This window comes from Falco biarmicus, chromosome 2 (genome assembly GCF_023638135.1).
Source record: "Falco biarmicus isolate bFalBia1 chromosome 2, bFalBia1.pri, whole genome shotgun sequence".
NCBI lineage: Eukaryota > Metazoa > Chordata > Aves > Falconiformes > Falconidae > Falco > Falco biarmicus.
This window is the reverse complement of record NC_079289.1, coordinates 98,336,565-98,358,551: the sequence shown is the minus strand read 5'-3', so window position 1 is coordinate 98,358,551 and position 21,987 is coordinate 98,336,565.

Genomic DNA, 21,987 nt, shown 5'->3' with positions numbered 1-21,987 from the left:
TGAAGCAGAGGGATTCATGAGCAGGAAAAAGCTTCTAATCTTGTGATTATGACAATTCAGAGCATATTGCAGAGCATGCTTTGGTGACTAAATTTAAATGTCTGGGGAACTTTCAGGATAGGAGTCTTGTGCTGGATCGAGTATTTTGGTAATTAGTACACTTCATGACTGCAAATGTTCTGTTGAAAAAATTGTTTTAGAATTAACAATGTTGGAACAATTTTTTGAAATCTCTGCCTGGAGGCAGAGTTCAAGGAGGAAAGACCGCAACAGTGAATGAGGATCACGTCATGGATTAATTGAAAGTCCAAGGAACCTGGCAGACTGCACCCAAGTCAGAGATGGCTGACATTCTTGCATGACCATCCTCCATTACTTTTGAAATATTATGGAGATTGGAAGACATCTATTACAAATAGAACAAAGCAAACATCATAGTCAACTTCAAAAGAGGCCAAATGGCTAATCTGGGCAACTACAGGCCAGCCAGTCTCACTTTCATCCCTGGAAAAATCATGGAGTGAGTATCCTTGAAGCCCAGGAAGCAGAAGAATATGACTGAGAGCAGTCAACATGGATTTACTGAAGGTATATTGTGCCTGACCAACTCAATTGCCTTTTGTGATAAAACAATTGGCTATGTAAATGAGTAGAAAGGGGTGCACATCCAATACTTTGACTTCAGCAGTGTTCTTTACAATCTCTCCTATAACATTCCTGTGGACAAATTAGGGTATTACAGTGGATGAGTGAACAGATAGATGAGCAAAAATGTATTTTGATGGTTGGACCCAGATGGTAATGGGTTGTACTCTACCAAGATGCTTCTAACAAGAGTCATACCACAGGAGTCTATCCCAGGTCCTGTTATGTTTACAGTTTTCATCAACTAGAGGAGGTTATGGAAAACATGCTCATCAAGTTTGCAGATGACATCGAACTGAGGTGATCAGTTAATATACTTGAGGGCAAGGCTGCCATTCAGATGACCCAGAGAGGCTGGAGGAATGGAGCAGCTCTGTGGAAAAGGCACTGCATTGGTAGTGGGAACACTGGTCATGGTGTGCTCTGGCACCTCCAGTGGTATATCAACAGGGGCACAGCCCATAGATCAAGGGAAGAACTTGTTTCCCTCATTAGATCACATCTATTACAAATGCTAAGGAAATTATATATTAAAAAGATGGAAAAATCCTGTAAAGTCAGGAATCTGGTCAACATATTCATAAATGAATAGTTGTGGGCACCTGTCATAGTATATCTTCCAGACTATAGATAATTACACCCCAGTTTCTCAAGGACTGAGAAGAGTAACCCGCAATAGAATTTGTTTCAAAATTAAGAATAGCATTTGCAGCTGTAAATAATAAAACACATGATTCATAAAGTTACTGAGATGGTATAGATATATATTTTATTACAGAGCTGTAACAATGAAAGGGTCTTTAAGAACTCATATAGTCTATTCACCCAGTAAAAGGCAGATGAATTAATTTTGAAGCTTTCCTGACAGATATTTGTCTAAGCTGAAAGTATTCTATTCCACAGCATCCTTAAGCCATTTACTCTGATGTTGCATTGGTTTTCCTTCAGGAGAACGTAGGTTCCTTTGCTCCAATTTAAGACTACCACTTCTTATCCCATCTCAAATCTTATGAGACGGTTTTGAATTATCAGTGTAACAAACCCTTTTAAAAAGCGTATCACTTCTAAGAAGCAATGGAAAAGACAGCTTGGGAAAAAAAAATCCACTTCTATATTCATAACACTCTAAAATGTAGAATTAAAACGTAAAATAAAATGCAATGTACAGTTTTGTTTACCTACATTAATGAACTGAAATTGAAATAGAAATGCCAAAATAATTACAGTAATGGAAAAACAATCTTATGAAAAGGGGTTAAAGGACTTGACTTGTTTATATGAGGAGTCATTTAATGTTGTTAAGCTAAACATTTGGTGTTTTGGAAGAAGTGAGAAAGAACTAATTAAATTGAAAGATAATGCTGGTGCAAAGGAAGCAACTATAAATTGATTATGGATATATTTCCAGACAGAATAAGAAAAAATATTTACAATCATGAAGTAAATTCTCAGATTAGCCAATACATAGGACTGTGGGGGGACAATTATGTGGGGACAATTAGTTTAATTGCCTTAAGATAGTATTTGTTAAAATATTATCTGTGCTGCATCAAAAGAAGCATACACAGAACCCAGTGGGTTGAAGGAAGTGATTCTTCCCCTCTACTCTGCTCTGGTGAGACCCCACCTGGAGGACTGCATCCAGCTATGGCTTCCTCAGCACAGGAAAGACATGGACCTCTGGAGCAGGTCCAGAGGAGGACCACAAAAACAATTAGAAGGATGGAACACCTCTCCTATGAGGAAAGGTTGAGAGTTGCCGTTGTTTAGCCTGGAGATGAGAAGGCTCTGGGGGGACCTTATTGCAGCCTCTCAGAACTTAAAGGTGGCTATTAACACAGATGGGGACACACCTTTTAGCAGGGCCTGTTGCAGTAGGACAAGAGATAATGGCTTTAAACTGAAAAACAGTAGATTTAGATTAGAAATTAGGAAGAAACTTTTTACAGTGAGGGTGGTGAGACAGTGGAACATGTTGCCCAGAGAGGCGGTAAATGCTCCACCCCTGGAAACATTCAAGTTCAGGTTGGATGAGGCTCTGAGCAATCTGATCTAGCTGAAGATGCCCCTACTCCTTGCAGGTGCATTGGATTAGAAGACCTTAAAGGACCCTTACAAACAAAACTATTCTATGATTCTATGAAAATTTATGGAGGAGATTCTAATGATCTTAGAATGATAAAGTTCAGATAAACATCTTTTCATATCAAACCGGAATGCAGCTACAAAAAATGTTTTTGTTTTAACGATTGCATATGTTTTATCTCAGCTATTTTTTGTGACTTCCTTGTTTCAAGAATTCTAATAATTACCATAGGAAACAGAAAAAGTTTTTGAGCAGATTCATTTTTTAGTTACTTTTTGCCTTAATGGCCAAGTGTAAGGTTGCAATATTACTGACAATGCACTGATTGTCCAAAGGTTCTCTATTTGTTTGCAATATCTCTTGCTTATAACTAAGCAACCCCAAATATGGAGTCAAATCAAGAAAGGCCCTTCCCTACCCCAAGAACAACTACAAGGTTATCTAAATATTATTGAGTGCTTGGGTTATTGAGATCTTATGTATTTGATGTTGATAATTTGTTTGGTTTGGTTTCTTGCTTACCTGTATAATATATGAGATTGCCACAAGATCATTTCTGTATTTATATAAGTTAATTTGCTATTAATGCAGAGACATAAGACACCAACAGTGGTCTTGACCCCTCATTTTCTATACTATGTATTTGATGTTTTTGTTGTTCGGAATGTATTTCTTAAATTGCCTGTGGGCTGGAGGAAAATGTTTAGCACCTTGTGATTTGTTTTATGTTCGTTCTGTCCTAATGTTTTTTTCTTTCATCATTTTCTGTGATTATGAAGATTTAGATGAGTGAAAGCAGGGGAGAATGTAGGTGACATTTGAATTCCCACTTGCTAATATTTTCAAAACTCAGTTTGATGTAGTCTCAGATTCTCAAAAAACTGGTTCATCTACACCAATTTAGTCACTTTCAAAAAAATCTCGTGTCACTGCTGGTTTAACATGGGCATGTGACATTCTTCAATAGCTTAAATTGGCTGCTCTGAGGAAACAAAATGGGTTGTTAATATATAATGACTTCATTCTCAATATCTGAATTGTAGTGATTAATCAGGAAGAAAAACAATATATCTGTTTGTCTGACCCATGAGCTAAAATGAAATAAAAGGAATCAAACTTCTAGCAGTACATATTCAATAACTGCAGTATCGTTTAGCTAGTCCATTTTTTTAATGTCTATCTTTAGCAGCACTCAGGTGCTAATGATACAGAATCCTGTAAGGCATGCTAACAAAAAATAAATAAATTCTTATTTAATATTTTTTTCAAAGATTGAAAAATTCATATTTGAACTCTCTGTTTTAGAGAGAGTTGCCTTGTGAGTTCTATTATACTGAATGGGGTTTGATTTGTTTATTTGCTTGTTTTTAAGAACTCCACCTGAGAACAAAGCTGAAACAGTAAGTAATTTGTAAGTCCTTAGAAAAGCTTTGCACTGATCTATTTTTTAACATTATTCATATAGAAATATGAGACACATAGTTGGCTAATTTTAAAGGCTGCAATTTTAAAGGCTAAGCAGAAAACATAAAGTGTTCAGTGCTACTACTTAAATAGAAAACAGGTCATAACATAATGTCACATATAAACCCACACTATCTCAAAACATGCAATCAGAAACTGATATTTTATCGCAGTAATCTGTCTTCACCAAGAACTGCGAATAATATCCTGTAGAGCTGAACCATCCCTAATAACCCGGTCAAATGGTTCATAGTTAACAGTTCTTTCAATTGCCTTTGGCTGGCTGTGAATGAGGCTGAAATTGCCCAGGATTATTTTTTATTCTTTTCACTGGGAAGAAGCTGTATCTCATGCCCTATTAATTAACATATTGAAAATCCCATTGCTTAATTGAAAGGAACACTTGAGATTTTGAGATCTAGTATTAATGCCTGCTTCCTTTGTATTTCATAAGAAACACCTTTAAATGCTTATGTTACTGGGCTTTGTTATTAATGAATGCTGGAATGGATTAACAATAGCAAGTGCACTAATTACCATCGTCTAGTACTCTCCAGTAACTCTAAAATGATAAAACTATACCTGTTCTTCCTGGAAAGCATTCTGTAAAAACTGCAATTAATTTCAAAACTATAATGAGCCATACTAGAAATAACAGTAAATAAAGCTTGTTAAAAAAAAATAATCAAAATTACTTTGAGTCCTTTAAAACTTCACTGCTACACATATGAAGTAATCTGTAGTATTCAATATCATCTTTCCTATCCATACTATCAGAAATCCATAAACAGTTCTCTGTCCTCATCAGTTCCGTGGCATTCCTTATTTGTTCCCAGTCAGAAAGAAATGTTCAATTACTTCATTGCAAATATTCATGTAGATATCTATTGGTTAGGGTTTTACAAAAAATAATCATTTTCGTCTCATAAAAAAATTATGTTCAGCAGACAAGTTCTGTGATCTTGAGGTATGTCCACTAGCACTACATTTCCCAAAGCATTAATTCATAGCAGTCACCAAGGAGCCTTCATATTGGAAGGTGTCAGAAACAGAGGTGTGAGAGTAGAGTGAGATATGAGAAAAAAATAAGATAAAAATTTTCTTTGTAAAGTCCAGGAGTCAAAAAAGAAGTAATTGTGCATAGCAGATTTTGCTATCCAGAAACATTAGTACTAAAATACTTATTTTATTCTGCTGCAAAATAAACCTGTCTCCTAATGAAGGACCATTTTGTTCTGCATGACTCAGAGAAAACTCATTTCTATCACAGGTCGATTTTTGCAACTGACTGAAATTTAGATTAATCAGAGGTTTATACCAAGATAATACATTACCAGAGCATAACTAGGAACAGTGAGATTATAGGCAATGACAATAAAACAAACCACAAATGAGTTAATCTCATAGCTGTAGAGAGGTAACACTCTTCGTATATTAACATATTAATATGATATCCTTTAATATGAAGGAAAGATGTAATATTTGATGACCTGTTGGACACAGATGATTGACTCTTAAAAGGAGAAAAAGATAAATAACACAACTTTCAAGATGCCAGTAAGAATTACCTTCCAAGGTAAATTTAACCAGCCAATATATCTATATTTACCTGTTATAAAAGAATAGGCATCTAGTATAAAAGACCACTTATCTGAAAGTAATAGACCACTCCCAAGATGGTAGGTTCAGAGTACAGAATACTGGGCATTATGAACAAATAATTTGTAATCATTAATCTTTCCAGCAAGGCAAGTTGTGTAGTTTCTATTTACGGGAAGCAAGAAAAACGTCTACCTTTGAATGCAACTATTTTTACTGTATCACAGGACCTAAAGCGAACAAGTTTATAAGTACCTCATTTTAACAGAAATAAAACTTATCAAAAATAAGCCAGATGTGAAAAGCATGACCAGGGTTTACAGAATCATGACAGTGCTTCTCTCATGAAAGTTTGTAGTTCTTTCAGGATATAATACAGTGCCAGATGTTAAAATTTATCCAAGAATCTCTGGAGTCAAAAAAGCAATTATGCTTTATCCTTCATCTCTCCTGTTTCAGAATCTCATTACCAGAGTTTACAGAAATGTTTGTGTTGTAAATATTACAGGTGCTACTTTAGGAAAAAAATTTTGATTGCAGAAAGGTTTTTCAGAGATGTGAAATTGCTTTGATACATACAAACACTGGCATAAATAGTATATGGAGTAGAAAACTAAATTAACATTTTACTTATGTCTCTGACTTGTTTACTGATATCAGCCTTAGTGTTTACTACAGTTTTAATGTTCTTCCATTACAAATTTCCTCAAAGCCTCTGTCTCACAGACATTTATGTTTGTGCCTAACTTCTTTGAATAAAGTCATCTCTTTATCAAAATTGGGATGATAAAATCAGGTTCCACTGAACAAATTAAACACTTGCACATTCATGTTTGAGCTCAGTTTCTGCTAAAAAGGTTTGGTATGGTCTGTAAACCAGAGAACTAAACATATGCCCCTCCAGAAGCAATATGACTTCTGAAAACACCTCATTAACTTTTTCCATCAAGCCTCCAAAGACCCCTCAGCTTAAGAGTAGCAAAGAGAACCTTGATAAATTCTGATTGAAATAATGACAAATGTGTATGTTAGAAATATATATTTATGTCTTCAAAGTGGATTTTTTTTGCAGAGTGAATATGGGGGTGTAGTTGGATAAACACACAAGTTAGTGTGTCAAATGTATCATGGATAACTGGAGTTCAAACAACTGAACCACAGTATACCACATATACATGAGGAACTGTTTTCAGTTACAACTGAAATTATGGTAGCAATTGCTTAATTTACAGTATACACTATCATGTTAAGAGACTATACCCATAACTCACTACTACTATTCTGCCCATACTATCTCAAATCATGCTGTCTAAGAAAACACCTTAATCTACACATTGCTTTTAGATTTCGTTTGAAACTGTAATACAAACCACACCTAATTACATAGCCAACAACATTTATGCAAGCTAGAGGCCTGGTAAGCATGTTGAAGACTCAAGATTTTCTAAGACTATTAGTCTGGCTTTGACCCAGGTGACACTAACTTCCAGTCCCCTTCCATCCTTTCCTGTGCTGCCATACTGCAGTTTCATGACTTTAGCTTCATATATCCATATTCAAAATGCCTCTTCCAGAACCTACCGAGTGCTGATCAAGTACAAACTTCCAGTGCTGGTCCAAAAGTATTAAGTATTCAAAAGTGGTTAAGTGGTCCAAAAGTGTTCACCTTTCAGTGGGGGTTATGTATACGCTAAAAGCACCTCATATATATATATAAAGAATTAATCATTTTTTTACTTGCATAATTAGCTAGATTTTGGATCTTGTGGTTTATTTGGAGGAAACACTAGTAGTACATGAAGCTATTTCATCGATGTGATTCTGCTTTGGATGGATGGTTTTCTGACTACTGTAGGAATTAAAGAAAAGGGTTTCTGTGAAGGATCTACATCCTCTTTCAGTTCATTTTTCTGTTTGTAGGTAATTTGACAAGTCCCTCCAAACAATACAGATCTATTAGATCATCTAAACATCATGGGTTAGATTAACTCCTTGGCAAGACAGTTGAAAAGCAACACAATATAAGCATGTAAGTCAATAGCAAAAGATGTCAGTATGCAGTCATTATGTTTAAGCCAGTAGAGATCTACGTAGGAAAAAGTAGGAAAGCTATGATGTCATCCAGAAGTGAATATCTATATTGTATCAGATGAATGGTTTTCTAGGTACCAGTTATAATATGACTACAGGCTGAGCTTAGCATGCTTAACATAGGTATGTAGGGACACAGTATGTTTTTAGGTATTTGAGATACTTAGGACTGGCAGATATAACATATGTGGGATACCTGTGCTCTTCACAGGTATCAAATTTATCAAAGCTGAATAGCATATTAAGTATTCCAAACTCTGCTGTCCAATATACATGGGGACTCAAAAATCTAACATATCTTCTAGGAACTGCTGCATAATTTTTTATTAACACTTACAATACTGTTTCACACGAGATAAAAAACATTGCCCCATTTTCTAATATATAAACCTTTTTCTAACACTATGATAAAATAACAATAGACTTCTGTACATGATGAGAGATGTACAAGATGAGACTTATTTCCTAAGAGATTTAGTTAACTAGAACCATGTCACTGAGAAAGAGCATGGTTCTCAGAATTAAGGAAGTGCAGGTAATCCTGAATACTCACCTTGAATGTCAAGTTTTCTAATGAGATCTTCTATTCCAGAGCTGACAGCTGGTAAACCTGAACACTAGCAAGAAGCAAAAGAATTGAAATGGTATCAGACATCCTAGATCATCTACCTAAAAGAGGTGAAAGACTTTATGGACAGGTGAGAGACTTTATATGCAACTAGAACTCAAGAGAGCTAAATTCAAAACTCTTAAAAAACCCATGTAATTTCTGCACCAGTACTTGCTGTAAGACAGGACGAACAATGTGAAACTCCCCTCTCTCAATCTTTTTCCTTAACTAAAAGAATTAGAGTATGTCTTATAGAGTATTTGTTCCATGTCTATAGCAACATCACCTCTGGTTTTCTTTGGGTTTGTAGGCATTACTGATATAAATAATAATGCAATTGGAAATTTAGTGTAGAAATTTGAATGTCAGATATTTAATTTTTGCATATACTCTTTTTTTTTTTATGAAAAACAAATGTGCTTGTTTTCAGAGTATCGATGCATTCATTAAATTTCGTATCCAAATTTTTCAAAGACACAAAAGTGCAGGAAAAGTCTAGTTCAAAGGAAATGTGTTTTATAAATTAATATTTTATCATTTGTTTCACACTTGTTAGCCATCATCTCCTCAGTAATTCTCTGCACATGCCCAGTGTTCCTCCAAGACACTTACGGCACATTGAAGAAAAGGTCACAGTAGGAAAATGAGGTGTATGATGAGAAGTTATATTTGAAACCTCGCTTCACGATGAACTATAGTTTTTTATAGTAGTACAAGGACAATTAATTTTTTAGTTAATAACTTTACAGTTATAGCTGAGAAACCTTCTTATTAGATTTCTTTTTCAGGTGCTTATAGCTTTGTGAAATAAAAACTCTTTGAGCTAAAGCTGTCCTCAATTCTTGTTCTTTTCCAGTTCTTTAATTTTCTTGATAGTAATTTACTATTACCAGTACATTGAACTATCAGTAAGCTGCATATCCTCCCAGTGCTTTTTATTTCCCTTTCACATTTTTCCAAGATGACTACAGTTACACATTTTTGGCAGCACTGAGCACCACATATTAAAATGTAGTAGGGACCGGTAACCTTACCACTGTGTCTCTCAGCCAACCTACCAACCCACCCTACCTCAGCATTGTTACTTTTATGTGCACTTATTACTGCCAGTTAGTCACTGGGGATCCTATTACTACCTATTAGTCACTGTTTTAGCAACCAGTTGCTCAGACATAAGCTGTTAGATCCATCTCAGATGTCCAATAATACCCTGCCTGGCCTTTCCTGCTGCTCCAGAAGGACATAGGTTTTCTTTAGAACCTATATCATATTAGGTACACAGATGTCTCAGATACCCACTATATGTGCTTAGATAGCACTAACCACCTACATATGGTCTTCTGATTCATGTACTCCATACCTAGTCAGGCAAGTAACTTCCAGGCTGAAAAAGCCCAACTCTCCCAACTTCTCAGCCTTTCCTCATGAGGCAAGTGCTTCAGCCCTCCACTACCTTGGTGGCCATCCTCTGAGCTCACTCCAATTTCTAGGTGTGTTTCCTGTACTGGGAGACCAAAACTGGCCACATTATTCCACATATTATCTGTGCTTAGTAGAGGAGAGTAATCACTTCCCTCAAGATATCATTTTAGTAAGACCCAGGGTGCTGTTAGCATTCATTGCTGACAGGAGGCACTGTTCACTCATGTCCAATTTCTTGTTCATTAGGACACCCAGGCAACTTTTCAGCAAACCTGTTCCAAAGTTAGTCAGTCCCCAGCCCAGCTACTGTAGAAGTTTAGTTCATCCAAGGCGCAGAACTTATCTTTTATGAATTTAAAAGGTTTCTGTTGGCCAGTTCCTCCAGCTTATTGAGTTCCCTTTGAACAGTGGCCCTGCCCTCAAGTGTATCACCTGTGCCTCCTAGTACAGTGCCATCTGCAAACTTGATGAGGATATCTACATTTTGTATCCCACCAGGTCCTTCATAAGGATATCAAACAGGATAGGTCCATGTAGTCCTGAGGAATTCCACTTGTAACTGACCTCCAGGTAGAGGATTAAATACTCCACTTAAACCACAACAATCCAATCAGTATTTCATCCATCTAGTAGTCTACCTAGTTAGACCATAACAACCCAGCTTAGATAAAAAGATACGTTCGTAGATCATGCTAATGTCAAGGTAGATGATAACTGCTGCTCTCCCCTCATACTCAACCACCTTAGATTTCGGTTCAGAGTCTCTGTCTTAAACCAAACCTCACCCGTTGTGTTCTTCATGCTATAGGCGTGTGTGTAACAAGTTGTGCCTTTACAGAATGTCCCAAAAAGCAATGACAGCCACTTACAAAATGAGAAATTTCACAGTGGTTATTACCAATTTTATTATAATTTATCCTTTCTAGAATTGATCAGCCCATCTGTTTATGTATCTGAGCTCTGAATCAGACTTCAGAACATAAATACATACTCAAAAGTAACCTTAATACAGGATCAGTTCTTCATAATGCAAATTGTCTAAGCCTAGAGGTTCAAAACTGAATTTTAAGCACTGGGCCAAATTAATCTTTAATGTAATTTCACTGATGTCAGTATCATAACATCAACTATTAATTTGACCTAATTTATTAGGAAGACTTTGGGCAGATTGTAAATACTACTGAGTTTGCATTTTGCATAAAAATGCATTATGTATGACCATGAATCCAAGTGATTTTTATGGGTGGCCAAAACCATTTTGTTAAAATCTACACATATATGTTAAAAAAAAAAAAAAAAAAAAAAAGAGAGAGAGAAATATTTATTTCATCATCAGTCCGTATCAGCCGAGCACTTAAAATTGCAGTTCAAGCTGATGACAGGCTTAAATATTTGACTCTCTTGGGGCCAATGATTGTTTGGAGTTTGTGCTGTCTAACAGTTAAAAATTTACTATCAGATCCACAAGTAAAGAAATAAGGCTAGTCTAAAAAGGTGAAATTCAACAAAATGCAAAGTATATTCACTTCTTTTCTCACAAATATGGGTAAATATTAATTATGCCCACCTGGGGGATACTTGTAATTTTATTCATGAATGGGTGTTATAAAAATAGTCTTCTAGAAAAGATAAAAAAGAGGAAGAAAATGTAACATTATAGTTGCTTAACTCTGAGCAAGCATACGAGCAAGCTTAAATAACTAATAAATACTGAAATGTCACAGTGAGTACTACAAAAACAATGGCATTTAATTTTAGCTTCTCTCCAAAATTATTGACATGGCATTAGGCAAACCCCTGAAGCATCAGAAAGACAGATATCAAGCCTTTTCTGCAGTACAACTGGAATTTCTCTTCTCTTTTTCTTCACTGGCATACGAGACTATCACTTCCACTTCCTTCTCTTTCATTAGCCAAAACAGATTACTGCATTAATCCTGTACCACTAAAGACTTTTGTGCCTTAATTAAGACTAAGCTTGAGTTCTGCTAAGTTAAGAATCCTGTGTCTGAAACTCTGAACTTTTCTCTAAACTTTTGATTATTCAGTAAATCTTTATTTCTAGGTCAGTCTTCTCATCCTCAGAACCCTGAACTGTTGTGATAGTAGATGATTGTGGGCTTTGCTAAGTTTTGTAGAGTCAAGAATGAAAAAGCTGCCATTGTTATGAGAAAACATGATAAACCGGCTGGCTCTTCTGCAATTCACTGATATATTTATGCACTGAGATTTAGGATTTTTGTCTTTTACCAAATGAAGTCTTTGATCTGTGAAGTCCTATATTTTCTTCATAATACTGTCTAGTTATTGGTGCTGTCTGGATTACAGGGTATTTTTCTGGATTTTCTAGCATTTGCCACAAGTTTGTAGCTCATCTACCTTCCTATACTCTTTTTTTCTTTCTGATAATATCTAGGATTCACAGGATCCACAGAAGACATAATAAATTGTCAGCCTTTTTTTAGACATGAAATCATACAGAACAATTTTCAGAGACTGAATTTTTTAAAGCACAATTCCCAGAAATGCCAGGACATGTAGTTCTGCATTCACAGTGGATATTAGTCAGTGGCTTATTTGGATTTAGAGAATTTAATGCAGATGAACATCACAGCTTGTCATCTCCTCTGTCATAAAGTTTATACTGTATGTCGTAATGCTAAGAAGATTTAATTACAGAACTTTTATCTCCCTGATGATAAACACAACTTTGAAAGGTGAAGGGTTGGAGTTGGTTTTCATTTCTTGCCAATTTCTTCATGATTCTGCTCTGCAAACAAGATAAAGTGCATTTTGTCTTTACCTGGAGAGTGACTCAGTACATTTTCAATAGACTTCCACAAGGATACAAACACTCCCCTACTACTGTTGTTCCTAACGCTCTGGCTAAAGTCTCAGTAGACATCCCCATCCCACCTGGCATCACAATGTATCAATACATTGATGACACCCTGACTGGGGGAGAAGAGCCAGAAAGAATTAGAGATACAATGAAAACCATTCTGGAAACACTAAAAAAACTAGGATTGGAAGTCACAGCATTGAAGTGCCAAGCACCGGTGCAAGAAGCTAAATTCCTAGGAGTCTGGTGGGTTAAAGGAGTTGCTTCTGTCCAACCAGACACACTGCAAAAGATAAAGTCTATGCAGAATCCATCTACTACAAAGAAATTACAACAAGTTCTAGGAGCTTTGAATTACTGGTGTAACCATATTCCTGGTTTTTCTATCATTTTCTGTCCTTTGTACAATTTGTTAAGAACTGATGCATCATCTTACAGACAAGACAATGAATGGCATTATAAAGCTATGGCATTAGAGATAGGCACTGGACACGTGATACCAATCAGTAATAACAATGTGTATGACTAGAGTCACTCAAGCTCCACATAAATGTAAAGAAAATTAACTGGTCTTGGACTGGATTAAGTCCAAGATGGGGGGGAATAGTTGTCTACAATCTCATATTACCAAACTCTGATTTTGTGTTGAACTATATACAAATCTGCGCACAAAGTTAGGTCAAGATGACCCACTCTCTAAAGTTATAAAAAATGATGAACGAAAGGACTTCTAATTCAGGGATTCAGCCTTGGGAAGGATGAGAAACAGAGAACAAATGATGAAAAGAGCACCATTATGTAAGTTACGCAGAAAGAAGCGTTCAAGTGAGGAAAGTTCTGGCTGCAAGAAAGGACAAGATGATAAGGTGTTGCAATCCACTGACATCAACAGAAAATTAGTTGAGAATAGGACAAGGGTAATTGTGGCTGTGGGAGATCACAACCTCTAACTCAAATAGCCCCTCCAAAGCAGGGCAAAACCCCACCTGAGGAGCATGCATAGTTAGTAGAGAACTTCAGTAGCGCTATCGGAGGATGCGTACTAATTTGCATTAGAAGCAAGAAACTTGTAGCCAATCCTGTGTATGATGAATGAATATGCAATGTACTATGAAGTATAAAAAGTGGACAGATGAGGGGAGAAGTTAGGGAAGACTCCATCGTAACTTCTGGGATCGGTTGATGGGCTGAACCTGTCTTCTCCACCTTAGGAACACCTATCAGGTAAAAAGTTTCTTCTATGTCTAACTCATGCTAGCTGCTATTAGGTATATTGTTTTAAGCTTACTTTGCAGTCAGTATACTATCACCAGCAATCTCTGAACCTTATTCCGTGTACAAACTTGCTTTTTATAATAGAAATCTTCAGCTGAAGTTATACGTCTCCAGAAATTTGATTAGTTGTATAAACCCTTCCTAACATTACAGAGGTGTTCTTATTAAAAAAAAAAAAGTGTGGTATTTTCTTTCAATTTTCATGGAGATAATATTGTCACCACTGTCCTGTATCTTTTCAAGTCAGAACTCTTACATTCTCAAATTTAAACTGACATTGACACTGCTTGTGAGACTGGATGCACACGGGGGAGAAAAGGAACCTTAGGAACCTTAGGTGTTCCTAAGGTGGAGAGGACAGGTTCAGCCCATCAACTGATCCCAGAAGTTACGATGGAGTCTTCCCTAACTTCTCCCCTCATCTGTCCACTTTTTATACTTCATAGTACATTGCATATTCATTCATCATACACAGGATTGGCTACAAGTTTCTTGCTTCTAATGCAAATTAGTACGCATCCTCCGATAGCGCTACTGAAGTTCTCTACTAACTATGCATGCTCCTCAGGTGGGGTTTTGCCCTGCTTTGGAGGGGCTATTTGAGTTAGAGGTTGTGATCTCCCACAGCCACAATTACCCTTGTCCTATTTTCAACTAATTTTCTGTTGATGTCAGTGGATTGCAACACCTTATCATCTTGTCCTTTCTTGCAGCCAGAACTTTCCTCACTTGAACGTTTCTTTCTGCGTAACTTACATAATGGTGCTCTTTTCATCATTTGTTCTCTGTTTCTCATCCTTCCCAAGGCTGAATCCCTGAATTAGAAGTCCTTTCGTTCATCATTTTTTATAACTTTAGAGAGTGGGTCATCTTGACCTAACTTTGTGCGCAGATTTGTATATAGTTCAACACAAAATCAGAGTTTGGTAATATGAGATTGTAGACAACTATTCCCCCCCATCTTGGACTTAATCCAGTCCAAGACCAGTTAATTTTCTTTACATTTATGTGGAGCTTGAGTGACTCTAGTCATACACATTGTTATTACTGATTGGTATCATGTGCCCAATGAGGTGTTGTAGTACCCTGGAGGTGGGTAACTTTGGGATGGAAGTGTGCATTGGTATTACAATGAGATTATTTAATCTGAGGAAAGTATATTTGCCATAACTGTTGGCTCAGTGGTGGACACCTCATGGATCCTTCATGTGGCAACTGCTATGCAGCTTATCATCTGTGCAGTACCATCACATTGTCGTTCCTGCAGGGAGCACGACATAGTATGGCCATGGGATCTCCACTACACTCCATCTTCCATTACTCCTGTCAGCATGCACTGAGCTGGCAGGTTGTGTTTCTCAGGGAGCTGTGGTGATGCAGATTCCGTGCATGTCAACCATCCTGAAAGCAGTGGCCGTATTTTATCTAAAAAGCTTTCAGCGATACTACACTTCTTTGAGGTCCAGTTTCTCTAATTCCCTCTCCAAAGTAATTCTCCTACAGTTGGAAAAGACCTTTAAGATCATTAAGACCAACTGTCAACCCAGGACTAACACCACCACTAAACCATGTCCCCGAGCATTGCATCTACACATTTTTTAAACACCTCCAGGGATGGTGAATCTACTATCTTCCTGGGCAGCCTGTTCCAATGCTTGACCACCCTTTCAGTGAAGAATTTTTTTCTAATATCCAATCTAAACCTCCCCTGGTATAACCTGAGGCCATTTCCTCTTGTCCTGTTCCTTATTATCTGGGGGAAGAGACCTACCCCCACCTGCCTACAACCTCCTTTCAGGTAGTTGTAGAGAGCAATAAGGTTCCCCCGAGTCTCCTTTTCTCCAGACTAAAAACCCCCAGTTCCCTCAGCTGCTTTTCATAAGTCTTGTCCTCCAGGTCCTTCACTACACAGAGGTCCATTCCAATGCAATTCTAAGTCCCATTGTAACAAACTTTCATGTCATAACTACTACTTTGTGTTGCTGGAAACATCCACTTGAGGAGAAATTGTAGATCATATGCATGTGATTGTGATGCTCATGTTTGCCTCATCACACAGACCAAAATGTTGACTCCTATTTTAAGGTAGACCATACCAAAATTCCAAATCACAGGGAATGTATTATGACCTTGCTAAGTTGTTTGTTCTGATTATATTTATTGTTAAGGAGGAGAACAGAAGTATCCTGTTTTGAAACTGCCTGGCTTTACTATAGCATACCTTGGTTTATATTCCAATTTCATAGATTAAAAGCTCCTGTCCCCAAATCCACCTATTTTTCTGCCTAAAAATATCAAAATTCTGAACCATTGACTACACATCTTGTCTCTTCTGAACACAGGAAACCTTTGTCTACAGCAAATGGTGCTCCCACACTGATTGACTTAATTCAGGTCAAGAACTGCAGCACGCTTTAGGCTCACAACTCTTTGGTCGCCATAGCAGGCAACATGCAATCATGCTTTTAATATTCCAGTCTCAAGCATCTGTCACTTCCCATTGCTTTTTTAATTGATGTGCTTAATAAATTAAGATGTCTACGTGATATCTCAAAAGTAACCTTTCTGTAATGTTACACTGGTACTGTATTTCTTATACAAAGTATATAATTTGTGTTTGACAGATTGTCTTACTGATTAATAGTACTGAATCTGTAAACTTTGTGGTCACTCTCAAATCCTGTAGTTATAAACTTAGACCATCATTGCTAATGTGCTGGGAAAAAATAGCCTATTCTGGTTAAAATTACTTATTCTGATGAGAAAATGTGGTCTTGCATATAAATTGCCAAAATCTTTCCCTATAGAAAGGAAACTGTTCAAAAACAAAACCATACAGTTTTTTCTCTTCTTAAGCATGTCATAACAGTAGTCACTGAATATAAATTTATGGGCTTCAATTTAAAATACATGTTAATATACAATGCTATTGAACATGTAATGTTACATGACTTCTTTGTTGTTGATATTAGGAAAAGAAGTCACTGCTCCAAAGAAAAGAAAAAAAGAAACAATAGCAGCAGATGAACACATCACTGAAATAAAAGATGGAGATCTAGACTCCACCAGCCTTTTTATTTCAATGCCATTTAAATTGACATTAAACATTACACATCTTGTCCCTAATGTATACATAAATATACATCAGGGACAAGAGAATTCTTAAAAGTTATTCAAATTCTTTAGTGAAGAAGGATGGTAAAACTATATGAAAGTTAAATATTACTTAATGAATATTTTTTTATTTAAATTTCCAGTCTTAAGGGTATGATCCAGCCTTAAAATTCATAACATTTTCCACTTCTACAGTAGATCATTTTGCACACTAAGAAAACAACAGCTTTCAAAATATGCTAAATTGGATTAGTAGCTCTTCATTTTTTTAAAAGAAGGGTTGAAATTGAGTCTTGGAAATCAGTGACAGTCAACTAAAGTACTAGACAATAATGACTGGAAAAATTACACTTAGGCAACTTACACAGATGTTAAGCAAACTCACGGGAAGGATAAGTCCACATACATACCTCCCTGGAATTAAACATGAGAAGCATCATTAATGTCAATTGTGTCACATCATGCAGAAACAATCTTCTCAAATATGGCATTCTTATTTAAGAGGATCATACAGTTGACTGACAATGATATTTATGACCCAAGACTTGTTATCTTTCATATGTGTGAGGGTTTTTTTATTTTTGAGAATGTTATATACGCTATGAAAGAAAAGGTCAAACTAGATTGTCAGGATAATGTTAAAAAATAGTTTTATACCCTTGAAAGAAATTATGTCAGTTCAATATCACTGCTGCTAGTGTAATTACATATTTTTTTTTACTTTTTTTTTTTTTAAGCTTTTTGGTTGGTAGATAAAAAACTATAACACATTCCTACAAATCTTGCTCTGCTTAGGCGTATTCTTAAACCATAACTGTCTACACTCAACATCTTTTTTGCTTGTATTCTTGCAATAAACCTACTGCTTTCACTTCTTCATAGATTTGTTAAACTTAAGTAACTGATACACATGCTTCAATATGAAGTTTCAGTAGCGTAATTTCTAACTGTACAGTACTAGAAATTTCCTGATAATTCTTTTGTCCTGTAGATCCTTGTTTGGTGCTATTTCATTACTAAATGTGGCCTTCATACAGTATAGTGATTACTTGAAATGGAAATCTATATTATGTATAACATAGAGGAATTTTGAAGGTAATAAAACAAAAAATTCTATTTCAGGATTACTTATTTCTCATTTTAGGAAATATGGCAATTTTTCCGCCTTGTGAGTGAAAAATATTGTATATCTAAAGTCTATAAAGGAAAAAAAATCAATTAAAAATAAACTAATGCTAAGATCCATTTCAGCATGGGAACTCAACTCTTGAATGAGTTTAATCTCAGAAAGAGTGACCTTTCGTAGTTTGCAATGACTGTGATTTAGTATTTTAGCTCCTTTATCCCTGCAAAGTATACAAATAAAGAACTGCATAATCTACTCATTCTGACTTCTTAGTAAGTACTAGATACTATTACATATTATCAATAAAGCTAAAATTGGCAGCAGCAACTAGTATTTTTGTGTACAACATTCCAGAAAGTCACAATGTTGGCATGGATTTGGAAGTAGCTTCCTTCTGAAATAGATAGAACATGCATTATAATAACTTACTAAACTGATTTTCCTGAGCAAAACATTACTTAAGGTTCCTGTTCCTGCAGGAATTTTACTTTTAATAAAATTAGGTAATATTTATCTGAACTTATATTTCCAGTATAATGTGTGTCTTATTCATTACATATTGTACAACATTTCTGAAAACAATTCTAAGAGTTTATAAATATCATAGGATTCATAGGATTCAGTGCAGCAGAATACCACATAATACTGTTTTAAAATCCTAATAATAGTAAAAATATTATATATATATCCTGTTTTCTTAAATCCCATGTCATACATCAAAAGCTGATTATGTTATGATCAGAATAAGGAAATAAGTTCCTTGTAGTAAACCCTAAGAATGAAACAAACTTAATTCACACGCTAGTATCTGTAGGGTCCAAGAGTTTCATGACTCTCACACTCTGACATTACTGAACTTTCTGAGTGGTAGCCATAATATTAACAGAATGTGTTGGGAATAGAAGAACTTGTCCCAAAGTATTTCAGCTTGTATAACGTCTCTAAACTGTTAAAATTGCTTTGGAAATAAACTGGATACTTATTCTTGCAGGCTTATTCAATGATAAAATGACCTGTTGAAAGTCAGTTATGTGTCCACTAACTGGAAGAGATTAAAGTTGGAAGTGGATCTACAACAAAATATTAGACTCAAGTGTTCAGCCTCAGGGCTGACCATGAGATGAACTGGTAGAAATTCTAAATTTATTCTAACCTCTCCTCATGCAAAAATGTGCTGAGAAAAATCAAAATTTTTAGGAAAATCTCTGATGTAAAAACATGCCTGGTTTCTCTTTGGGATTCAATATCATAGTTGTATGTATTGGATACACCTCTAATTGCAAGTTTTAATGTTTAAAAAGAATACTTTTACATCATTTTAAGTTTTTACAGAAACGTTTAACCCTGATTATGTAAAGCTTCTAGTTTCTTTCTATTAAGGAAAAAAATGTATTAGAATATTAACCCTTGATATATTCCAACTCTTAATGTGCTGTAGCAGGCTGTATTGCACAAACTGTTGTAAGATTGACATTTTGCATTAATCCATAATATTTTCTAATAAAGTAACATGCAAAATCTTCAATGGATTGTCTCACATCGTCAATGGAAGTCTCACATCAGGATCACCCTGGAAATCTGATGCTGCACAACTTCAGAAGCAGATGAGATTGGAAAACCCCGTTGCTTATTCTTAGCAACTAGTTCAGAACATTATATATAACAAAAGCTCATTGAAGTCAAGGTTGTTAAAATACATAAAAATGGTATCAAAATATGTACAGCAGATTATACAATAGAATTGAACAGCATTTGAATATTTCTTCTAGGTGGAGCTGATATATATTAGCTAAAAAAAAGTTCTCTTTATGATCAAATATAGCCACTAGTCAATAAACAATTAAGGCTTCTGTAACACAATCAGTTTGTGACTATTTAACAATAGAATCCCTAAACACTTAGCATTAAATCCATGAATGCTGACTGAGGCTTGGCATTGCAGCTATTAGATGCTCTCCATCAGTGGAATCTCAAACTCAAATTTAGTCAGCCATGTTATCAACCACATTAAAATTCACAGTGAAAGGGCTGGGAAAATTGAGCTTCACATACTCATGGATGCATGGAGGTATATCATGTTAATTCTGCCTGTGCTGTCCAGTTTGGCTACCCATAAACCAGCTCGAGCTCAGAAATCATTGACATGTGGGTCACAATTACTGAAGCTAACTACCAACAGCTCCTCAACATACCTGAAGACACAGTGTGATGGTGGTAAAGCTCTTTAACCTGAGTCATTTTGTATATCAGAGCAAAGGTGAAACACGTACCTGTCTACATCAGCTGGTAAACAAATAACCTAAGGACAGGATCCATCCTGTGAAGCCCACCTAACTGACTGGATGTTGTCATCAGAAAATGCCAAGATCTTAAGCCTCACCCTTACAAGGAAATACAGATCATAATTCCAAATTTATCACAAATATTCCTGCTGAACATTATTAGTTCGATAACTATATAGCTTAGTTTTAAATTAGCTTGATGGAATTTGTAATCATCCTGCCTAAGTGATTAATTATGTCATATTTCATTTTTGTTTATTATAGTTCATAACATTTATAAAAATCACATTTAAGTAATCTTTTCTGTCAGTAATGAATTAGGGACAGACTCGGAGAGCACCCAAGGGAATCAGCAGTTCCACCTGAGAGGCTAGGCATTACTTTTTATTCAGCCCTCCATTTCTCACATTCATCAGCCTGTAGCACTGTCAGCCATTAAAATTTGCATTTCCAATGCTAGCTAAAGGAGCAAATGGAAGAAAAAAAGGGAGTACAAAAGACTAGATTTCAAAATTTATTTCATTGTGGCATGGCTGTCATTTTGTATGAAAGACTGTTATCTTGGTAACATTTTAGGCAATATGAATTTCTTTAATTAGATGCATGGGTCCTACACTTAATGCTAGAGAGTTCTCAGGGTGGGACCTATAATATGCCATCTGTGGAATAGCAAAGGGAGAAATTACACAGTGATTAGTAGATTCTAAGTAAATGTTTTAAAAGCATGACAGCTTCCTTTGGTTTACTTTGATAAAATAAAGAAGATTAGGAGGTTTCTGTTCTCCAGAAAGAATTGCCTTGATTTGGGGGTGTTCCTTTAAAAAAAAAATAATGAAAAAAAAAAAAAAAGGATTATGGAAAAACTTAAGAGCACACAAAAGTTCAAACCTCTGTCATTTTAAGAGTCTCAGGAGTTTGTGGGAAATTTTATATAGCTTGCTTTCTAGCTGCATTAAGAGCTTGTCATGATTGCCTACAGAAGCCATCCAGCATTCCACAGAATCCTCTTTTCCTCTTCTGTGAAGCACAACAGTTGTCAAGCAAAGGCAAATGAATAGCAGTATTAATATTCTTGGCATGTTCCAATATTGTGAAGATTAATGCCACAAAGAAGACTATAAATAAAAAAATTAATGAAGCAATAACATAAATGGAGGTCATGGGTGTTTTTCCCCCTCCTTCACTGTTATTAGCAAAGCACTTAAGCATGTCCTTAGCTTTAGGTATGTGAATAGTCCCATCAAAGTTAATAGTACTATTCACATGTCTAAAATTAAACATTTGCATAAGTGTTTTGCAGACTTAAAGGCTTTAAGTGAAATGTTTTACCAAAACTGAACTCATCTTGATTTTAAGAACAAGAGCAGTGACACAAAAATAAGTTTCCAAGCCCTATGCCATCAGCCACTCTGACCTGCCATCTAGAAAAGC